The sequence below is a fragment of the Piliocolobus tephrosceles genome, chromosome 11 (assembly GCF_002776525.5).
Source record: "Piliocolobus tephrosceles isolate RC106 chromosome 11, ASM277652v3, whole genome shotgun sequence".
NCBI lineage: Eukaryota > Metazoa > Chordata > Mammalia > Primates > Cercopithecidae > Piliocolobus > Piliocolobus tephrosceles.
Window position 1 is genome coordinate 25977623 of NC_045444.1, and position 24953 is coordinate 26002575.

The following is a 24953-nucleotide window of genomic DNA, read 5'->3' on the forward strand; positions in this document are numbered from 1 at the left end:
TATTTTTTGGTCTTGTTTTATGTTGTTATTGTTTATGCTTTCACTGTGAGCTAATTAGGAAGAAACCGATCGGACCATCCAAGCAAAGTCAACACAAATCAGTTTTTTAAAAATTAAAATTGGCCAGGCATGGTGGCTCAGGCCTGTAATCCCAGCACTTTGGGCGGTTGTCCTTTTGTTTAGGACACATCCTCTCTTCTCCACCCTGTATTTCTGCTATAAAGCAACAAAATATATGGTTATTAGTAAAATTCTACGGTTGTCATCTTGTGTTTCTCCCTAAGGAGCTCTTATTCATAACCAATCTGTGATTAGCTACTCTTTCTAAATCCTGGCCACTGCCCACTCACAAACTCATTGGTTATCATAATGCTTCACATGTGTATAGAGTTTGAACATTAATTATGGGCCATCTCACATGAACCTTTAAACAATTCCACTGAGTACCAGGAAAATTATTAACTAGCCTTTCACTTTACAGATGGTGAAATAAAAACTTTTAGAAATTTAGGAACTTAATACATTTTCATTATCATTAAATGGCACAGCCAATATAAAAGAAGTATGCTTCTACTCCTGATCTAGCGCTTTTTACAACAAATGTAACTTACATGTATATCAGCTAGAATCAGAAAGCATGTAATAAGAATTTATTTAAAGTTTAAATCATATGTATTTAAACTATAATATTGAACTATATATAGCTAAAATAGTGCTCCATTAAACCTTAATGTGCATACATATAAGTCATTTGGGAATTTTGCTATAATGGAAATTGGGATTCAGTAGGTCTGGGTTTCTAACGAGCTGGCTGGCAATAATATTGCCTTTTGTCTATGAAGCACGCTGAATAGCAAGATTCTGGAGTATCAAAATTATGAATTAAATAACATTAAAATGATAAAATTATAAGCCTCAATACACAATCTAGAACATATTTCCCTTTCATATACTCAGATAAACTCCTTATCATCCATACTAGAGATGAATAGTGAAGTGCTTCCAGTCTCACACTAGTAAAACAAATCAGCTAAAGGAGTGGGTAAGTTATTGGTGGTGGTTCTTACGCTTTACTTTGAAATGCAGCTTATATAATTCAGACTCAAATAACATAAAAAAAAAAGTGATTCTTCCTATCCATGAGTATGGAATGTTCTTCCATTTGTTTGTGTCCTCTTTTACTTTGTTGACTAGTGGTTTGTAGTTCTCCTTGGATGGGATCTAATTAAACTAAAGAGGTTCTGCACAGAAGAAAAAAAAAAAAAAATAACTACCATCAGAGTGAACAGGCAACCTACAGAATGGGAGAAAATTTTTGCAACCTACCCATCTTACAAAAGGCTAATATCCAGCATCTATAAATAACTTAAACAAATTTACAAGAAAATCAACCCCATAAAAAAGTGGGCAAAGGATATGAACAGACATTTCTCAAAAGAAGACATATATGCAGCCAACAGACACATGAAAAAATGCTCATCATCACTGACCATCAGAGAAATGCAAATCAAAACCACAATGAGATACCATCTCACACCAGTTAGAATGGCAATCATTAAAATGTCAGGAAACAACAGGTGCTGGAGAGGTTGTGGAGAAATAGGAATGCTTTTACACTGTTGCTGGGACTGTAAACTAGTTCAACCATTGTGGAAGACAGTGTGGTGCTTCCTCAAGGGTCTAGAACTAGAAATACCAGTTGACCCAACGATCCTATTAGTGGGTATATACCCAAAGGATTATAAATCATGCTGCTATAAAGACACATGCACACGTAATGTTTATTGCGGCACTATTCACAATAGCAAAGACTTGGAACCAACCCATATGTCCATCAATGATAGACTGGATTAAGAAAATGTGGCACATATACAACATGGAATACTATACAGCCACCAAAAAGGACGACTTCATATCCTTTGTAGGGACATGGACGAAGCTGGAAACCATCATTCTGAGCAAACTATCACAAGGACAGAAAACCAAACACCGCATATTCTCACTCATAGGTGGGAATTGAACAATAAGAACACATGGACACAGGGCGGGGAACATCACACACCAGGGCCTGTCGTGGGGTAGGCGGAAGAGGGAGGGATAGCATTAGGAGAAATACCTAATGTAAATGACGAGTTAGTGGGTGCAGCACACCAACATGGCACATGTATACATACATAACAAACCTGCACATTGTGCACATGTACCTTAGAACTTGAAGTATAATAATAATAATAATAAAAGAAAGCAAAAGTGACTTAGGTATACTTACGAAAATTAAATACTGAACATCTATTGAGGATCCACCCTAACTCTTGACTAAGCATTTTCATACATAGGATCACATCTAATCCTCATTATATTTTTAAGAAGTATTATCATATTTATTTAAACATATGAGGAAAATAACTCTCAAAACATTTAAATAATTTGTCCAATCTCACAAATATGTTAAATGGCAAAGGAGGAATTTATATCCAGCTCCAGCTTCAACAACATTTTATTAGAGAAATTCTTATGATAGATTTCAAATGCATTTTTCTACTTAAAAAAAAAAAAAAAAAAAAAAAAAGTGTTGTCTGAATTTCCCTTCTTCATTTTCTTCCTGCCTGCTGATAATTACTCAGAATGTAACTTATGTCGGGTGCAATGTTTTCTGCTTTATATTATATACACCTTGTCTGTGTTATATTTAACTTTAGATTTAAAATTTGGCCTAGATTTCACAAAATTTCTAATGTAACATTCTACACACAATCAGGAAATATGTTAGGCTGAATGACCACTGAAAATAGGTTTTGAACTGAACAATTTGGATGTCTATTTTATTTTCCAGTTAAAATAAACTCTGAAAATACTGTTCTATGTATAAATATTAGTCTTATTCACTCCTTGCATGTGTTACTTGTACTATCTTTTTTTCTTTTTGGAGATGGAGTCTCACTCTATCCTGCAGGATGGAGTGCAGTGGCATGATCTTGGCTCCCTGAACCTCCACTTCCCTGGTTCAAGTGATTCTCCTGCTTCAGCCTTCCGCGTAGCCAGGATGATACGTGCGCACCACGCACGTATCCGGCTAATTTTTGTATTTTTAGTAGAGACTGGGTTTCGCCATGTAGGTCAGGCTGGTCATGAACCTCTGACCTCAGGTGATCCGCCTGTCTCGGCCTCACAATGTGTTGGGATTACAGGTGTGGGTCACCACTCCCGAGCCGCTTGATTTTTAAATAATGTCTTAAAATTTTAGCATATAAGAAAATAAGAAAGATCAGACTAGACCAGAAAAATAGCCCATGTAATCCAGTTTTATAACACTGATTCTCAGCACAACAATTCTCCTTGACTGCCAAAGGTTAGTATTTGGTACTGACAATCAATTTTTTCCTAAATCCCTTTTGTATTTTTTTCTATATTTAAACATTTGTATCACAGTTTGTGATTAAAAATATCTGCACCTATTTCTTAACAAAAACAAGTTAGAGTTCATTGCTAAAATTTCCTTTTGGGGCGTGAAGACAGAGTAATGCAGGAAACATTAATTGCCTTATGTAAGGTTATACAAATTTTATGTTTACAGGTTATTTAAGGTTTTTGATCCATGAAATTACTTGTAAAAATTCCAAATACAAACTACACAGCATTGTTCTGCATTTCAAACCTCCCTTGAGGTGCGCACACACACACACACAGACACGTTTTAGAGGGGGGACTGTTTGAGTAAGGCCTAAAACATCGGTTCTCAGATTGGTTACACATTAAAATCACTTGGGGAACTTTAAAATATCTCTTTGCCCAAACCATATCCCATATCAAATCAATAAAATCAGACTCTCTGGGGTATGATCCAGACATCAGTATTCATTAAAGCTAGTCTATGATTCCAATGAGAAACCAGAATTAAAAATCACTGGCTCAAGAAACTGATATAAAACAGAACATATATATTTCCACATTATATTAGCTCCAGAGTTAATATAAAATGCTCACAATATGTAACGTTTTACATTAGTTTATATTGTTAAATGGAATTCAAATATCTCATTACTCCCTTTTTCAAGTGTTGGAGAAAGTATGGAGTAAGTATGGAGAAAACAAATAGAGTATGTAGAAACTTGTTTTCATTTTAAACATATTATCACATAATATATGTGATACTAGTAATAAATTTGATCCTCCCAGAAAGGTAAGATGAGAGACTTTCAAATAAGAGAATTATATGTAGTATATAATGTAATACTATTGGTGTTTGTATACGGATGGGATATTTCTGAAAAGGGATTTAAAAATCTACCACTAGGGATGCCTCTGGGAGCAAGACATGGAGAAGTGAAATAAAAAACAACAGTGGGAATGGAATTTAAATTTCTCTTTAGACCCAAATTAATCTACTAACTACTGCAAGTAATAAGTAAATTTAAGAAGGTAATAGAATGTATGATCAATATACAAATTTAATTGCATTTTTATATATTAGCAATAAACAAAAATGAAACAAATTGACAATGGTGTCAATGAAAAAACACATGCCTATGCATAAATCTAGCCAAATTTATGTATGATCTTTATATTGAAGACCATAAAACATTGCTGAGAAAAATTGAATAATGCCTAAGAAATGCAGATACATATCATGTTTATGGATTAGAAAACTGAAAATTGTTTAAAATGTTCATTTTTTCCAAAGTTTTATGTATATATAATCATATACATATAAAATTAATCACTGTCAAATTACAGCAAGTTTTTTTTTTGAAGAAATAGATAAGATTGTTTAGATTGATGTAAAATTACATGGAAAAGGCTGAGCATAGTGGTGGCTCACGCCTGTAATCCCAGCATTTTGGGAGGCTGAGGCTGGTGGATCACGAGGTCAGGAGTTCCAGATCAGCATGGCCAACTGATTGAAATCCCGTCTCTACTAAAAAATATGAAAATTAGCTGGGTGTGGTGGCATGTGCCTGCAGTCCCAGCTACTTCAGAAGCTGAGGCAGGAGAATCACTTGAACCCGGGAGACAGAGGTTACAGTGAGCCATGCCGTGCCATTGCACTCCAGCCTAGGTGACAAGAGTGAGACTCTGTGTAAAAAACAAACAAACAAACAAACAAACAGAAAAAAAACGTGGAAATGCAAAAGATGTGGAATAATCAAACATTTTTTGAAAAAGAAAAATTAAGCTGGAGAATTTACAGTACTTCATTGTAAGACTTACTATAAAGCTACAGTAATCAAAAGAATGTACTATTGGACAAAATGAATAAAAAAATTAGTAATGTGAATTGAGTTTTGATAAGAGCCTCTAGTCAATTTAATGAAGAAAGGCAAGTCTTTTAAAACAAATATTGCTAAAACAAGTGGTTATCTCTATAAAAAAGCATAAATCTCCATCCCATGCCATACATAAAAAAAAAAAAAATCTGAGAGTATAAACATAATGTAAAATTTCTAGAGTATAGGAAAATACTCTTATAATGTTGGAAAAGATAAGGGGTACTTGGAAAGGTATCAAAAAAAAAAAAAAAAGCATTCACAGTAAAATAAAAAAAAATGACAAATTTGGACTTCAACACAATTAAAATGTTTTGGTCTTTAAAAGACACCACTAACCAACTGAAGAGATGAGGGACATATCATTAAATAAAGAGGCTTATCACATACATATCTTAGAAAGGACTTATTCAGAATACATAAAAATTCTTATTTTTGTATATAATATAAGCTTACCCATTTGTAGGCAAAACATTTGAACAGAAACTTCCCACACACACAAAAAACATATTTGAGTAGCAAATAAAGGTTCTCAAAATCATTAGTCATCGAGCTAATGCAAATGAAAACTACTACAATGAGATACCACTATATATTTACTGGAATTACTGAAATCAAAAAGGCCATATCTAATTTTTATGAGAATATGGAGGACCTAGACTCTCTTGCTGGTTTTCATAAAGGTAAACATATCTACCATGTGACTCAGCAGTTTTACTTGTAGGTATTCACCAAATAAAAATAAAAGTAAATATTTATAAAACTAATTTGTATAAGACATGTTATTGTTATAACCTTTCTGATTATGATAAGCAACCTTATCATAACTATTAACTACTAAAATCATTCAAATTGGAATATATTCATAAAATTGAATATTACCCAAGGATAAAAAAATCTAAATTCTTAACACACAATAAGTCAAAAATATTTTTAACAGCATTAAAAAATATTTGACAGCATTATGAAAATGAAAAAGCCACAAGCAAGATAATGGATACCATATCCATGCATGTAAAATCCAAATACAAACAAAACCAATCCATGGTGATAGAAGAATTAGTGGATGTGAAGAGGAGTGTTGGGGAAATTGATTGAAAGGAGCATCAGGGAAGTGTCTGCCTAGAAGAAAAGTTTCAGTATCTTCTTTTGGGTGTCTGTTACACATTGTATACAGTAGAAGAAAATCATCAAACTGAATAAGATCTGCGCGTTTCATTTTGTTTTAATTAAAAATTACCTTGCTATTAGAATTGCAAGGAGTTTAAAAAATCCCAAATAATTACACCACGATAAAATATTATTCATGTAGTCCCTGAATACTTAGGTATTATCAGCATGGAAAGGTAGTATGAGTTATGAGTTATAGAGAATTGCCTGTAAAAACAAAACAAAACAAAAGCAAAAGCAAACTTCCTTAGAACCTCAGAATTTAAGCCCCAGAATTTAAATGCTTTATATTAATTAACTATAAGCAATAGAAAAAAGAAAAAGTACATATATTTTTTTCAAGAGATTTATTTATTTGACATTTGAGGCTACCATGTTTATATTCTGTTTCATAATTAAAATGAAACAGAATTATTCTTTTTATTCTCATCAATCATGTAAGTTTTAAGGTATTCTCAAAATTTTGCACGTATTCCAAAGTAATAGAAAACACACCATGGCTGGAGTAAGACTGTCTGGATTCAAGTTGCTACTTCACTGTTTCATCATGTAGCATTGAACAAATGATCGAACTGTGCTGAGATTCAGTCTCAATGATAATAAAAGAGGAATATGAATATCCTACACACGTGAAAGGAAAATAAATCTCAGGACCCTAAAATCACTAAGCCAAGGGAAAAGTCAAGCTGAGAATTACATCAGGCAAACCTGCCTTTCATTTCATTCTTAAATAAGATAGCTACAAAGATTTTTTTTTAAGCTACATACCTCCCTCACAACTTTCTCACAAGGAAATTCCTTGTAAACCTCAAGATATTTACCCTAAAACAGTTCCGTTGAATTTCACCCTGGCAGTCTAAACTGTGTGTTTATCTTCACAGGTGCGGGGACAGAAGATCATCCCTCTGTTCACCTGAGACAAATGCATACCCGATTGCTTCCTCTGTCCTGTTTATGTAAAAATACAGGTTCAATGAGCCAGACGAAGTTGTGTGATCAGTGCAGGGATTCAAAAGAATACAATCTTTTTTTTTTTTTTTGGAGACAGGATCTTGCTCTGTCACCCAGGCTGGAGTTCAGTGACACAAGCTCAGCCCACTGCAACCTCTACCTCCTGAGTTCAAGTGATTCTCCTGTCTCAGCCTCCTGAGTAGCTGGGACTACAGGTGTGTGCTACCACACCGGGCTAATTTTTGTACTTTTAGTAGAGACCAGTGCTTTCCTATATATCCTAACTATAATACATGTGATTCAGATTATAGGATATAAATTGTCTAAAATTGTGTCTTCTTCAGGAGTGCCAAAGGTTTTATTTTAATCTGTCAATTTCAGGATGTTTTCATGCTTTCATGTTTTCTGTACCACTTTTTTTCTCCTGAAAACATTCTAAATAAACATTCACCATAGTTTTTTTCACTAATATCTAACAATTAAAATGTTAGATATAGGCCTTTCATATATAACTTTTTTTTTTTTTTTTTTTTTTTTCCCCAGAGTCAGTATTTTGCTCTGTCACCCAGTCTGGAGTACAGTGGTGCAACCATAGCTCACTGCAACCTCGACCTCCTGGACTCCAGTGATCCTCCCATCTCAGCTTCCCAAGTAGCCTGGACTACAGGCACACATCACCAAGCCTGGCTAATTTATTTTCTTTTTTTTTTTTTTTTGTAGAGACAGAGTGTAAGTTTCCCACTCTACATTGGTTTCTTTTTTGTTAGCTTTGTGGCAGAGGTCAAAATAAATGTATTATATTACTGGGGAAAACCATCAATTATTCAATGAATATGTGAAATAAAGCCTGTTGTGTATATATGTAACTTTTTTGTATATTAAATATGTAGCAAACTAATGAATCCGTAGCTACCTAAACAAATTGAAATTATATACTGTTTCACGATTAATGTTTGTTTCGAAAATGAAATACCACTTGTAAATCGGCCATGTGTTTCATTCAGCTGACCAGAAAAATCGTTTTGTTACTTTTTTTTTTAAGTTTGCTATTAGTTTGAAAATATAATACATAAAACCATTTTAGAGTGAAGTTAGGAAGAGGACTTTAATTTGGGGATTAAGAGATTAGAAATACGATGTTTGGTCCTTCTTGCTACTGCTCTTTTGTAGTTAAGATTTTCCATCTTCTATTTCAGGAAACATGATGATTACAAATAGTTGGGTAGCAGGTAATAATTTCGGTTACCAATAAATAAATAAATATAGTAATGGAAATACTGAGGTGAAAAGAACTGTGGGAACAATGAAGTTAAGCTTCAATCACAGCAGCTCCTTATTTCTTTGATTTCTAGATTATAACGTTATGAAGTCAGAACTGGCAAACTTTTATAGAAGACCTCATCTTCTCTTGGGAGACAGGTTAACTATCTCTTAACTATCAAAGCATGACTTTTTATAGAGAAGTCATCATTTTCTCTTTTTAAATCAACCTTATACAATTCTGTTCTCTCATTCTAAACACTCCTCAACATCTCTTTTTACATTATAAGGAAACAAATAACCATATATGCTGTCTTGCAAATGTACTAAATCTCCTTGACTGATTACAGGTTCACCCAAAGTGGTGGCAGACTTGAGGAGAACGTATTCTCTGCCTCCTTTACTGTAGCCTGTAGGGTTTACCGGCACTTTTTTTTTTTTTTTTTTGTGGATATGTACTTAGTAAATATATACCATTCTTATTGTTTTAATTAGCTTTCATTTTTGTTTTATTTTTTGAAACTACTGTTCTCATACCTGGTGAAGCTGTTAATTCTGGATTCCTACTTCCACTACCACAAGGGAGAACAGCCTGACCTAGGGTGGCCTACTGCCTACTGCCCTAGAGCACAGTTGGTCCATGGTAATTTCCTGCTTAAATGTGATCGATCATTATGCTTTTACATTAGAGAGGCATCAAGGAGGCAGTACAGGGATTGTATGGTGGCCTGGTGATCTCCTCAGGAACTGATATTTCTACCTTTCTGCTCCACCATCCATGACTGCTAGAGCTCAAGACATAACCTTCCAGGCCAGAGGAAAAGGGACAGAAGGGCAAAGGAAGAAGCCCTTCCATGTTGAGAAAACTACCCTTGAACCATTTTCTTGGAAGTCCCACATAACACTCCATTTCTATCTCAATGGTCAGAACTTAGTTACATGACAACACAAGGGAAGCTGGAAAATGTGATAACTTCTAGATAGCAATATGTCAAGCTAAGAGGTAAAGTTCTGTGTTTAAGGAGAAAGCAAAAGTAAAATGGTATAGAAACAGGCAATTAGAAGTTTCTGTCGAAAACCTAGGAAGGTCAATGAAAGTTGTTTGAGGTCATTCCTATAGATTTTGAAAGAGATTATTTTTTTTCCCATTGAGATTGTAAGGATCGTAACCTCACATTTCTAGGGGTCATTTTAAGAACTGGTGGCTCAGAAGACACCAATAGAGTAAAGACATATGTATAAAGGGAGAACAAAATGAGATTGCTATCTAATGACTATATGTGAATACTTGGATCCAAATTCTGCCCCACATCTACTCTATTCACTCCTTGTAATCAAGACTGAAATTCCATTTTACCACTAGTTTTTGTTGAGTTTCTGTAATTTGCAGATAAATCCTGACTAATGGGAACACCTTGCTATTTCTGTTGCTTAAAATATTACAGACTCCTAATAGTAATGTTGTTATCTGCATGTGCTGACTTACATAATTCCCAGGCTATTTCATTGGTTTATAATTACGGGAGTAATGCAGTCATTTAGTGCCACAAAAGTCGGAATCAATTTTATTTTAAAAAGGGATTCTCAAATCCATGCTTCCACAGGAGCTGGTACAGCCACCTTTGTTTTAGCATAGTCTCTACATGACATATGCTATTACAGCATCTAGTGTTACTGATTATCTGGAAAGTTGCAAGTCACCCTACTTTGTAAAGTCTTTGGTGAATCTGCAAATTAATTTCATGTTACTTCTCATCCATCAGGGTATTATTCCTCAATGAGCGCTTACATGGGCAACCTGTTCTTCTAGGGAAAGTGGACAGGCTATGTGGATGCACCAGCAGTTAGGAATAACAATGCCAGCTGCAGCTTATCCCACTAAGATCCAACCATTTCCGTTTTGTTTCTGAATTGCTATTCTTCAAAACTTCTATGTTATTCTTCGAGATAGAGAAGGGAAAGGCTTATAAAGCAAAACAAATTGCCAATGACATATTTTCTTGATAAAGAGGTGAATCTATAACAAGCTAGCTCTGTAGAGACTCCAATAAAGACATTTTTAAAAATGCATGTCCATGCAATGTAATATTCAGTGGAAATTTTTTGAATTCACATTATGCAGTTTTAGCAAGTGTCATATTACATTCTGTAATGCCATCTATCGCACTTGACAAGAATTTGTGATTTTTTTTCTTATTTAGAAATTTGTGTTGTAAGTTTATGGTTATGAAGTGAGTCAGGGGAAGGGGAAAGTAGTTACACTTTCATCTTTTGCCAATATACTCTAGGTTATCTTCAAAACCCCTGCTATTCCATTCATCATTCTCTTTTCATCAGCCTGCAGTCTTGGCAAATTGTACAGTAATGTTGTACAAACAAATTTGCATTTGTGTACCACAAGTACAGAGGCATAACATAAATCTCAATAACACAGAGGGATAGATAGGTCTTCAGAGTCATCCTTGAGCCCCTGTTACAGATTCTGGTAGAATATTCTAGCAATTCCACTTAAGCTCCTTCAACCAGCTGAGATACAAACAAAATAAGCCTCTTTTATTTTTCCTACTATTTATTCTATGTTTTATTTTAAAAGCAAAGTAAATACATTAAAAGGTGAATCTACTAAAATATCTTAAAATAGATAGTTGATTATATTTGTCTAGCTTGTCTGATCCTGTTGATCAGAAGCACCATACAATTGCTCAATTCACTTTATATTTTTGGATGGACAGATTCAGACTTTGATTTTCCAGGAGGCAGTGAAGCAAGGTAGAAAAAGCCCAAAAGTTAAAGGAGGAAATTGATTTGAATCCTAGTTCTGACTCGAATTAGCATATAACATAGGGCTATTATTTATCTTCTCTGTGCCTCACTTTACTCTACTAAAAACTGAAGGGAAATACATGCAGCATTAATTTAATATCTGGTAAAACAAATAGTAACTAATAAGAATTACGTAATAGTAAACACTATTTAATAGCTAGTTAATAAATGGTATCTGAACAATTAAAAGATGTGAATTGTACTGTCAACTTTATCATCAAGTTGTGTTGATTTAGGAGGAAAAACCTATGTATTTATTTTATTTTATTTTATTATTTTTTACTTCAATAGTTTTTGGGGGAACTGGTGGTGTTCGGTTACGTGAGTTAAGTTCTTTAGCGGTGATAGGTTCTGAGATTTTGGTTGTCAGCACTGATTTAGGTCCTTTACATTCACCACCTCATTGTTTTAAGTGAATAGATAATACTACAACTTTGTAAAGCATCCAATTCATTTTACAAGCAAATAACAAGTATTGGTGACTTGCTCAAGGTCACAGAGTATTCGAATCATAAAAGACACTGAAATGCTGTGGGGTACCAGATGCCCCATCTGAAAAATGTGGAAAGTTAGAAGACCTCTAGAGTGCTTTAAACAAATATATGATTTTATTTTATTATCTGCATTTATTTTTAATTATCAAGTCTATATAATTTCTTTTTTAACGTTTTTTCTAATCTATATTTTTAAGTTCCGGGGTACACGTGCAGGATGTGCAGGTCTGCTACACAGGTACATGTATGTGTGCCACTGTGGTTTGCTGCACCTACCAACCCATCACCTAGGTATTAAGCCCAGCACGCATTAGCTATTTTTCCTAATGCTCCAATGCTCTCTGTCCCCTCTCCCCAGCCCCCAACAGGCTCCAGTGTGTGTTGTTCCCCTCCCTGTGTCCATGTGTTCATTTTACTTTGAATTAGACCTGTATTCCTTGCAAAGTCGCACTGATTTCCATTACCTAAGTAACATATACTTTTTGGGAAATTTAACATGATGTAATATAGAAAAGTAGAAACAAATTGCCCATAGCCATACAACACAGGAACAAGCTGCATGACATGTTTCTGACTATAAATAAATTTTTATATCTTGCACATTTCACTAAAAATTATATTTTCTAGGTTATTAAAAATCCTGACAAGTGTCATTTCTATGGCTGTATAATATTTATCTTATAGATACACCTAAAATAGTTATCTACAGTTTGTCATTTATGGGTTTGTGTTTTATTTTTTTCCAATTTGAATAAGAAAGATAATTAATATTTGAAATAAAATACCTTATCAACAGTTAACGATGTGGATACCTGCTTTAAAAGACCATTCTTTAGGGACATTCACCACATTTTTGTATTTGATAATATTTATATATTTATCTTGTTCTGTATACATTCTAATGATGCTTGCATAGGTGTTAAAATTCTTAGGGGCAATCTAATGTATTTGTTATTTACTTAGCAAAGATAAATATTCTTTCTGATTGACATCCTTGAAAGTTTTCTCATGTAAGATGAATCTTTAAACTTATCATTCATGTTTATTTGGAGTTTATAATCATATCAATCAATAATTATGAACAGGAAGAACAATATTCTTTTAGTAATGTGGAATAATTTATTTTGACAACTTTATAACCAGTTAGCAAATCTTTGTTTTGAGATTATAAAACCAAGGTGGAAAGTGAAGGGGAATATAGAGAAAATTTTATCTAAATTATTATTTATCCACACACATATATTAGATAAACATCACTAAATAAAAATCCAAGGAGGGGGGAGATACTCATCTTATAAAATCAAGGAAAAAGGGCACAGACACACATACATATCCAGTATGAATGTGGATACCTGTTTTATATGCGTACAAAGCATACTGCTAGCGATCTTTGAAACTACACATACAACACACGGACACAAACACACACAACCACACACACTGCAGAGACAGCACTGTCAGATTCTCACAAAAATCAGATTTTCTATCTTTTCTTTCTTTCTTTTTTTTTTTTTCTTTTTTGAGAAAGGAGGGTGTCTCTCTGTTACCCAGGCTGGAGTGCAATGGTGTGACTATTGCTCATTGCAGTCCCCAACTTCTGGGCTCAGGCAATCTTCCTGTCTCAATCTCCTGAATAGCAAGGACCATTGGCACACATCACTATGCTCAGCCAAGAATCAGAATTCTTATGTAATTATATTTGTATTTGAAGACGAAAACCATATCTCTAATTGAATTCCAGGAAGAACAAATTCTGAAACTGAAGAAAAATTTTCACATATTATTCTTACTTGTTTCCCTATAGATTCATCTCCTTGGAACAATGTGTCTAAATGTATACATTGTAATAAATGGAATACTTTTGTTTCAGTATTGCAGAGTGTCTGGGAAGGCATTAGGGTCAGATTTACATTTTTTAATCTGTTTATCTTTAAAACTCTTCCAAATCATTTTTCCTTCTAAAATTCATTGGAAAGTGCATAATAAATTCAGTTGAGAATAATAAAATAAAAAATGTGCTAATGAGTCTCATTGAATACTAAAGCATTCGAATACTTATCTTTCTTTTTCTTTAACATTTCTATTTGCTCTTTTAGAATTGATCTAAAACTTAGTGCCTTACTACTTAAAAAGAGAAGGCCAAGACACACACACACCCCACTTATTCAATGTGCTCTTAGATTTTCAGGATATTTGATATTTTTAAATTTTCTCATTAAAATACATTTACTTTTTGTGTATACATTCCTGGAATGGGTGGTGCACTAAAATATAAATACTTTCAACTTTCAAGTACTGCTAGTATTGTCTGGCATAACTTTTTCTTTTATATCTTTTTTTACACTGAATCATTTCAAATGTTACTGAAAATGTGTAAAGCATTTAATTATTCCTTTTGTTTTCCTATATAGATAGGGATGTTAGTATGCATCTAAAGTACAGTTTTACTTTCTTATATTTTCTTCTCTATGCCCCAAATATATTAGAGAAGCCATAGTTTATACAGCTTACAATGCTTAGAAAAAAAATATTGCTTATGGTCTGGAGTACAGGCTCTATGAAGAAAAAGCACATTTTAGAAACACCATTGTCTGCTTGCCAATCTCACTTTTTGGTAGCCCACTTAAAGTCCCTATTGTCAAATCATCTTTTATTTTCATCTGTAGAATCATTTCAACAGAGCAGATTACACAAGGTCAGGATAAGATCTAAGGACCCAAATGGCAGGCTGTAAAGACTTTATGGAAAAGCTAATAAAAGGAAGAGGAAACAGTTGTGATAGATGATAATGATCAATAGTTACAAGTCCTAAACTATGATCTAGTTATTTGGATACATTGTAAGGTAGTCTCTTGCCCCTAACACAGTTCGACGGTCTTTGGTATACCCTTTTGTCAATTTTGTTTTTTCTTGAAAATAAATTTAACGCATTTTAAAATCTGATTTCAGTTGAATACAAAGCTTTGGTTGGTAATTTGTGGTTAGAGCAGAACAAGAACAACACCTTGAGCTGTTGAGATTCCCTTAAATGTAGAGATGGCCCTAGGTTCTTGAACACTAAAGCGATGAAGCCTTTTTCTGGTGTATGGATCTGAAATATATGATGTCAGTGCCCCATCTACACTGCTTGATATTCACCATTTCTGTCCACACTAAGCAAATGGTTTTTAACAACAAGCACATGCAACTCTGCCTGAGCCCAATCTGGAAGTCCCCATCAGGCCATTAATCACTCCAAATCCTCTTCTAGTGCAGCCCTAAACCAATGACTTACAGTAGCTGATGAATACATAGCCCAGCCCTGTCTCTTGTTTGGGGTAATTCTGAGTGTTCTACACGATCTCCCAGAGTTTTCTGGTAGGATGAATCTCGTTCCTGGCGTAACATACCTGATCATGTACCCTCTATTGGGTTTCTTCCTCTCCCTGGTTTATTTCCCCACTCCCCTACTAGTGGTTTCTGGAATCATCTCCAAAACATAAAACATACCTCTGGACTCATATCTTTGTGAGTATAGGTTCTAATTTGGGGAACTCCCAACTTAAGACAAGATTTATGCAATCATTTATTCCACAATCATGCATTGAAGGTGGCAGATTGGAGAGAGTGCTAGCATGTCTCTTCCACTTGGAAGGACAAAATAATGTGTAGAGATTCACACTGAGAACTTTTTTTTCCAAAAAGCAACACAGGAACTTTTAACAGGAAAACCAAGAATCTACAAACCCTTTGAAAGAAGTGTCAGGCAGAAGCCTACATTATGAGGCAGGTAAAAATCTCTAAGTACCCAGAGTGTGAGACAGAAAAGACTGCCTCCAGGGTACACATTCCCAATGGGGAACCTGAAATTGCATGTCACAGGGGAAGGACTTAAACCTCCCAGAGCTGGAACTGATTTAGAGAGTGGTAAAAAACACAAAAGTAAAAGCAGTAGTGGGAAGTATCTTGGCAGTATTTCCAGTCTCAGTGTAAACTAAGGGAAATCATTCCTTATTACATCTCACAGGGAACTTCAAGGAGCTCAGTTAACTAGCTCAAGCAGTGGCCACAGGTTGAAAGAAGCTCTGAACTGAATTTGGTAACATAAACTTGGGTGGGGATGAACTCTCCTGTCCAGAACTTGGGGGACTAGTGGGAAGTACACTGCAGCCACGAGTGCAGGAGCCGGGGGCCTGACCTTGTGAGGCAGATGGGGAATGACATGGTCTGAAAGCCTCTGTTGCTGTCTCTTCAGGGAAAGCTTATGGCCTGGGGCAAATTTGGGTTCTCAGTGCAGCATACCTGAAACTTAGTCCAGTGCTGTTAGCAGAGCACTGTAGGAGTGAGATCTGCCTTGCCAACTGCATGGAATCTGGATGAGGCTTATTGTTGCCTGCTATTCCCCATTCCTTGCATGAACTCTTCTGTGCAGCCAAGTCAGTTGTGCTCTCCCCTGGAACATTATTAGCTCAGTGGCTTGAGAACTGCCGGCAACCCCCAAAGGGGCTGCAGCTTGCCCCACAAATGGAGAGTCAGAGTGCAGTCCCACCTGAAATAGGCCCTGCCTATGCATGCCCACCTGCCCTGGTAGCTTAACACAAACGACATAAACTTTTGGGAGCTCTGTGGTCCTGCCCATCACCTGAGAAATGAGAATACCTCCCCTGGGCAACATAGAGCAAGCTCAAATCCCACTGCTACTACTGCATCAGGTGTTCTTTTGTAAGCACCACCTCCTGGCTGGAAGCCAACAGACACAGTCCCTCATAGCGTCTCTAGGTAGTATAACACTGTGCCCAGGAAAGATAAAACCGGTGTGCAATCTCAGCTATCACCATTGCCTGCAACACCCTGGCTAACCAGGAAGTCCTGAGTCTGTCCATGCAACAAGTTCACTACTATCATAATCAGCATTTGAGAAAGCCAGCACACTATCTGTAACTAAGGAAGCTCACAGAGTCTACATCAATCCCCTGCCACCCCTATCACAGCTGGTGCTGGTACCCACTGCTGAGAGACCTGAGGACAGGTCACATCACTTGATCCCCTGCAGACACTCCCCAGCACCAGCCAGCAATGTGGGAGTCCCACTGCATAGCTAAACCCAGTAAAGCAATAGCAATCACTGTAGCCTGGCTCTCAGAAACTCCTACTCCCAGGGGAAGGTGGGGAGAACCACATCAAGGGAACACCCCTTGGGACAAAATAATCCAGATGGCAGGCCTTGGGTTCCATATCCTGCTGTTGGAAGTTTCTTTCAGCAGAGACACAATTGCAGTGCTAGTATCATCAGGGAAAATCTGCAGCTTTACCCCAAAAGTCAGGCAGCCTTAATGTTCAAGAAGAGTCTTGGAGAAGGATCTCTTTTCTTCCCTTGCCCACCACTGCAGACATGGCTGGGACTTCTCCCATGGGAGCTTGGCATGGTTGCACCTGTAGACTGCCTTCCTAGAACACTTCACGGTGACTGTATCCCCACAGGAGGAGCACCCCACAGATTCAGGCTTGCATGAGGCAGACCCACAGTTCCTCTCTAATTGGAATATCAACATTCCTACAGAGAAAAAGGGTGCCTGTCTGATCTGAGTAGCTGGAACACTGGGATAGGAGTGAGTCTGGGAGGTGGATAGCTTTCCTGTTGGCCTGGCAGGACAGCTGAGGTGGCCCCCAGCCTTCCACCTGATAAGACCTCAGTGTGTCTAATTGAGAGCTACCCCAGCCACCCTCAAAAAGGCTGGGACCTCTGACAACATTGGGTATTGGATTTATCCATCAGCTTTACCTACAACTAGTTTCTATTCAGGGATACCTCCTCTATTGTTCTGAAGCTGGAATCATCAACTTAGTAAATAAAATATTGAGGAAAAATTAAGTAAATGAGAAAGTGCACACCACAGGTGAATGAGATAAGCTTCAAGAGACCTCTGCCATTCCAACCCCTTAGGAGAGGGTATACTTGCCCACACACCAAGTGAATTGCTAATACAAGCAGCATCTGAGGAAGCCATCATAGAAAGACTATATTCAAGGAACTCACACAGAGTCTTCACCCCTAAAAGCATCAGGAACCAAACTAGACTATAATAAACTATAAACATTTAAGTCATATACTTATGGGGGGGGGGGGCGGGGAGGAAAGAAAGAAAAATCATGGTCAAATCAAAAATAAATTTAAAAACCATTAGAAGAATTAGTTTACCCAAATGAGAAGAAACCAGAAAAGTGATTCTAATAACATGATAAAACAGGGTTCTATAACACACCCAAATGATCACACTAGCTCCCCAGCAATGGATCCAGAACAAGACGAAATCATGGAAACACCAGATAAAGAATTCAGAAGGTTGTTTATTAAATTACTCAAAGAAATGCTAGAGAAATGTGACAATTTACATATTTTTTAAAAAGGATATGAATAAAAAATTTTCTAGAGAGATAGATGCCATGAATAAAAAAAGCAGTCAGAACTTCAGGAAATGAAAGACACACTTAGGGAAATACAAAATGAAGTGACAAGTATCAGCAATAGACTAGAACTAGTAGAAGAAGGAATTTCAGAGCTTGAAGACAAGGCTTTCAAATTAATCAAGTCAGACCAAGATAAAGAAAAAAGAAACAAAAGAAATGAACAAAGTCTCCAAGAATTATGGGGTTGTATAAAATGGCAAAAACCTATGCATAATTGGTGTTTCTGAGATAGAAGGCTAAAAGTTTTGAAAATTTATTTGAGGGAATAATTGAGGAAAATTTCCCTGACTTTGATAGAAATTTAGATATTCAAGTACAAGGGGCTCAAAGAACTCCTGGGAAATTTACTGCAAAGAGATCGTCACCAAGACACATAGTCATCAGGCTATCTAAACTTAATATGAAGAAAAAAAATTGAAGAGCTGTGAGATAAAAGCATGAGGTAACATAAAGGACAATCAGACTTACAGCAGACCTCTCAGCGGAACTCTTACAATCTACAAGAGATTTGGGACCTATCTTTAGCCTCCTTAAACAGAATAACTGTCAGCCAAGAATTTTGTACCCAGCAAAAGAAAGTTTCATACAGAAAGGAAAAATAAAATCATTTTTAAATAAACAATGCTTAGGGAATTTGCCACTACCAAGTCAGCACTACAAGAAATGCTAAAAGGAATTCTAAATCTTGAAACAAAAGCTGGATCTGTACCAAAATAGAACTTCTTAAAAGCATAATTCGCTGGGTTTATAAAACAATAAGACAACAAAAAAGTATCTAGGTAATGACTGACATGATGAATAGATCAATACCTCACATATCGATATTAATGTTGAATATAAACGGCCTAAATGCCCTACTGAAAATATACAGAATGGAAGAACAGAGTTTTTTTGAAATCACTCAACAAATATCTGCTGTCTTCAAAAGACTCACCTAACATGCAAGTATTCAAGTAAACTCAAGATAAGGGGTGAAAAACAATGTTCCACACAAATGTAAACCAAAAAGGAGCAGTAGTAGTTATTCTTATATCAGATAAACCAGACTTAAATACTAAAAAAGAGAAAGTCAACAAAGAAACAATGAACTTAAGCTATCTCTAGAACACATTGATTTAACAGATTTTTACAAGACATTCTACCCAACAACTGCTACTTTCTTCCCATCAGCACATGAAACATTCTCCAAGAGAGACAATATGACAGGCCACAAAACAAGTCTCAATGAATTTAAGAAAATTGAAATTATATAAAGTGTCTTATCAGACCACAGCAGAATAAAACTAGAAAACAATTCCAAAAGGAACCCTCAAAACTATACAAATACATGGAAATTAAATAATCTGCTCCTGAATATCTGGGTCAACAATGAAATCAAGATGTAAATGAAAAAATTCTTTAAGATGAATGATAATAGTGACACAACTTGTCAAAACCTCTAGGATACAGCAAAAGCAGTGTGAGGAGGAAAGTTCATAGTATTAAATGTGTGTATCAGAAAGCCTTAAAGAGCACAAATTGACAACCTAATGTCACACTTCAAGGAACTAGAGAAACAGGAACCAACTAAACCCAAAGCCAGCAGAAGAAAAGAAATAACAAAAATCAGAGCAGAATTTAAGGAAATTGAAACAAACAAAAATACAAAACATAAATGAAACAAAAAGCTGGTTCTTTGAAAAGATAAACAAAATTGAGAAATCATTAGGGAGATTAACCAAGAAAAGAAGAGAAAAGATCCAAATAAGCTCAATTAAAAATGAAAGTAGAGACATTACAACCAACACCAATAAATCATTTGAGACTATTATGAATACATTTATGCACACAAACTAGAAAATCTAGAGGAACTGCACAAATTCCTGTAAACATACAGTCCTCCTAGATTAAATCAGGAAGAAATAGAAACCCTGAACAGACCAGCAACAAGCTGTGAGATTGAGTGAGTAATAAAATTGCCAACAGCAAAAAGCCCAGAACCAGATGGATTCACAGCTGAATTCTACAAGACATTCAAAGAAGAATTTGTACCAATCCTATGAAACTACACCAAAATATTGAGAAAGAGAGAATCCTTCCTAAATCATTCTATGAAGCCAGTATCACCCTAATACCAAGAACAGGAAAGGACATAACAATAAAACTACAGACCAAAATTTCTGATGAACATAGAAGTAAAAATTCCCAACAAAATACTAGATAACCAAATTCAACAGCACATCATGAGCAAGTGTGTTACATCTCAGGGATGCAGAAATGGTTTAACATATGCAAGTCCATTAATGTGATACATCACATAAACAAAATTAAAAACAAAACTGTATAATCATCTCAATTGATGCAGGAATAGGCATTCAATAAAATCTAACATTGGTTTATGATAAAAACACTCAATAAACTAGTCATAGAAGGGACTTATCTCAAAATAATAAAAGCCTCATATGTCAAACCCACAGCCACCATCATACTGAATGGGAAAAAGTTGAAAGCATGACCCCCTGAGTACTGAAACAAGATAAGGATGCTCACTTTCACCACTTCTATTTGACATACTACTGGAAGTCCTAAGCCAGAGCAATCAGGGAAGAAAAAGAAGTAATGGGTATCCAAATTAGAAAAGAGGAAGTCATACCAATGCTGTTCACCAATGATACGATCAAATACCTAGAAAACCCTAAAGACCCCTCCAAAAGGCTCCTAGGTCTAGTAAACACATTCAGTAAAGCTTCAGGTTACAAAATCAATGTACACAAGTCACCAGCCCTGCTATACAACAACAATGATCAAGCTGAGAATCAAATCAAGAACCGAACCCCTTTAACAACAGTTGTACAAAATAAAATAAAATACTAGGAATATACTTAATAAAGGAGATGAAAAATCTCTGCAAGGAAAACTATAAAACACTTTTGGAAGAAATCATAAATGACACACAAAAAATGAAAACCCAGTGCATGCTCATGGATGGAAAGAATTAATGTGTGAAAATGAACATACTCTCCAAAGCGATCTATAGATTTAATGCAATTCCTATCAAATTGCCATCATCATTTTTCATAAAACTAGAAAAAACAATCTTAAAATTCATATGGAACCAAAACAGAGCCTGAATAGCCAAAGCAATACTATGCAAAAAGAACAAATCTGGAGGAATTACAGTACCAGTCTTCAAATTATATTGCAAGTTTATAGTTACCAAAACAGCATGGTGTTGGTATAAAATAGGCATGTAGGCCAGTGAAACAGAACAAAGAATCCAAAAATAATGGTGAATATTTATAGCTAACTGGTCTTTGAGAAAGCATACAGAAACATAAATTTGGAAAAGTACATCCTATTCAATAAATGGTGCTGGGAAAACTGGCAAGCCACACGTAGAAGAATGAAACTGGAACCCCTCTCTCACATTATACAAAAATCAACTCAAGAGGGATCAAAGACCTAAATCGAAAACATAAAACCGTAAAAATTATAGAAGACAACATTGAAAAAACTATTCTGGACATTGGCCTAGGCAAAGAATTTATGACTAAGACCCCAAAAGCAAATGTGTTAAAGACAGCTATAATAAATGGGACCTAATTAAACTAAAAAGCTTCTGCACAGCAAAATAAATAATCGGTAAACAGAAAATCACAGATTGAGAGACAATATTTGCAAACTCTGCATCTGACAAAGGATTAGTACCCAGAATGTACAAGGAACTCAAGCAAATCAGCAAGAAAAGGACAAATAATCCCATTAAAAAGTGGGCAAATGACATGAACAGCCATTTCTCAAAATAAGATATACAAACAGCCAACAAACATAAAAAATGCTCAACATTATTGATCATCAGTGAAATGTAAATTAAAACCACATTGAGATACCATCTCACTCCTATAAGGATGACCATAATTAAAAAGTCAAAAAATAGTACATGTTGGTGTGGATGCGGTGAAACAAGAACACTTTTGTACTGCTGGTGGGAATGTAAATTAGCACAACCTCTTTGGAAAACAGTATGGAAATTCCTTAAAGAACTAAAAACAGATCTACCATTTGAGCCAGCAATCCTATTACTGGGTACCTACCTAAAAGAAAGAAGTCATTATATGAAAAAGACACTTGCACATGCATGTTTATGGCAGCACACTTCACCACTGCAAAGATATGGCACCAATCTTTGTGTCCATCAATAAATAAGTGGATTAAAAAATATTATACACACACACACACACACACACACACACAAACACCATGCAAACACCATGGATGACTACTACATACAATATGACTCAGCCATAAAAAGGAATAAAATAATGTATTTTGCAGCAACTTGGATGGAGCTGGAGGCCATTATTCTAAGTGAAGTAACTCAGTAATTGAAAATCAAATACTAGATGTTCTCACTTATAAGTGGAAGCTAAGCTATGAGGACACAAAGACATACAGAATGATATAATGGGCTTCGAGGATTTGCAGGGGATGTAGGAGTGGGGTGAGGGATAAAAGGCTACATATAGGGTACTGTGTACATTACTTGGGTGATGAGTGCACTAAAATAATAGAATTCACCACTATAAAATTCATCCATTTAATCAAAAAACCACTAGTATCACAAATCTATTGAAATAAAAACTAATTTAAAAAAATTAAAAAAATAAAAATGACATGTGTTAGTGCCAATGCTGATCACATACTAGGCAGTGTTGTGAGCTTTGGGTTTTACAGTAATGAATGAAACAGACAAATTTCTGACCTTATTGAACTTATATGTTAATAGCTAAGTGGGAGTTCAGAAGACAAGGAATTATTTTTTTAAGTAATTTGTTGGAGGGTAAGAAGTGCTAAAGAGAGAAATAAAGTACTACAGAGAGAAAAGGATAGGGAATCCTGTCATAAGAATTAAGATACTCAGAACTCTATATTAGGAGGGTGACCTCTTGAAGACTGAGGGATTGAGTTATGTTATTATCTGAAGGAAAGGGCACCCCAACAAGAAGCACTACTTTTGAGAAATAAGCAGGCATGGAAGGTTTAATGCACGGTGGTGAGACCAGGGTAGCTGAGTCGAGTATGAACATATATGTAGCAAGAGTAGTGGCAGAGGTCGAAGATAGTCCTGTGATAGAGGGGTAAGGCTCTGTTTATTCAGAACTTCTCTTACTAGTTCTCTTCCTCTGAAAGGAGCATTTATATTTGAACTTTTGTTTTTTACTATGAATTTCACATACTTACTTAGGTCTTTGTCAAATTAAAAATGGAGAGTTGAAGGATTGCTAAATGATTACAACATAGAGAAATCCAAATCTTGGAACTGCCATGGTGAATTCTTTGGCCTGTATATTCTAGGTAATTATACCTTGTTCTCAGTTTTGGTGTAAATTGATAACTTTATAGGTATAACTTATAGGTGTAAAACTTTATAGGTATAAACCTATAAAGCCGGCAATGTGATAAATACTGATAAAGTATGTGATAGGTAGTACAAAAGCAAATTTATCTTTGAAAAAACATGGAAAAAGTATATAAAATAAAATGCATCTAATGACAAGATACATTGACAGGAAGTCAATAATTTTTTGACTAGATTTATTGATGAAAAGTAACAAGTTGGTCTACCATTTTAACCAAAGTTGTGTTTTATTACATTGGCATATTTTACTTCATGGTAGTTGATATAGAGAAATTTAGTCATCTAAAGAGATTCATAATTAAATATTGATGTAAGAAGTCTTTTAGAATTGGTATTAATATTTTCAGATCCTAGCTATTTTTTTAATTTAAATGAACGATAATAACAGCTAATATATATTGACTGTTTTCTCTGTGCTAGATTCATGTAATCTTCTCAGCAATTCAATATGGAAAGTACATTGAACAACTGAGAACACCGAAGCGCAGGCTACCATAAATTACTTGTCCCAAAGCCCACAGCTCTTAAACTTCAGGACCAAGACATGAATTCATGCCATCTGATTCTAATATCCACATCATAAATCATTCTGAAACTGGAACATAAATAATTATCACAAAAAAAGCTTTGCACTTGCTTTCTTCTTTTGTCATTTTACACTAAGACCTCAGTTTTATAGACTCTAAGAGATGACTAAAATTGTATACATGTCAAGAGTTGTGCCAGAGGTAATTCAAAAACATGGTTGCCTTTGCCATAAAACCCTAAAGCTGCAACATGTCTACATCAGAGAAAAAAAATGGTATCTCTCTATTGAGTGTAATTTATACTCTGAGATAAATATGGACAACACCGCAAAGCCCTCAGTGACAAGATTTGTTATTCCTGAACTATATATTTTTTCATTATCTGACATACTTTAGCCTTAAAAAAAATGATAGAATGTTAGCCTCCTTCTCCTTCTCTCTTTTTAAAAATTAATCAGAACAGAAAATGCGCCTTACTTGACTTACAGTTCAGCTAGGTGTTACATATCAATAAATGATCACATTAGCCTTTATCTTATCATTTCCTTATTGGCTGCCTAGTCAGCAAAGTATTGATTTTTTTTTTTTTTTTTTTTTTTTTTTTTTTTTTTTTTTTTTT

At 35.2% G+C, this 24953-nt stretch overlaps 1 protein-coding gene across 1 annotated transcript in view; it reads right to left on the minus strand.

Annotated features, from left to right (window-relative positions):
• The window catches only part of LRP1B (LDL receptor related protein 1B), a 1636277-nt gene that overhangs the window by 151740 nt on the left and 1459584 nt on the right, over positions 1-24953 (minus strand). The window lies entirely within an intron of this gene.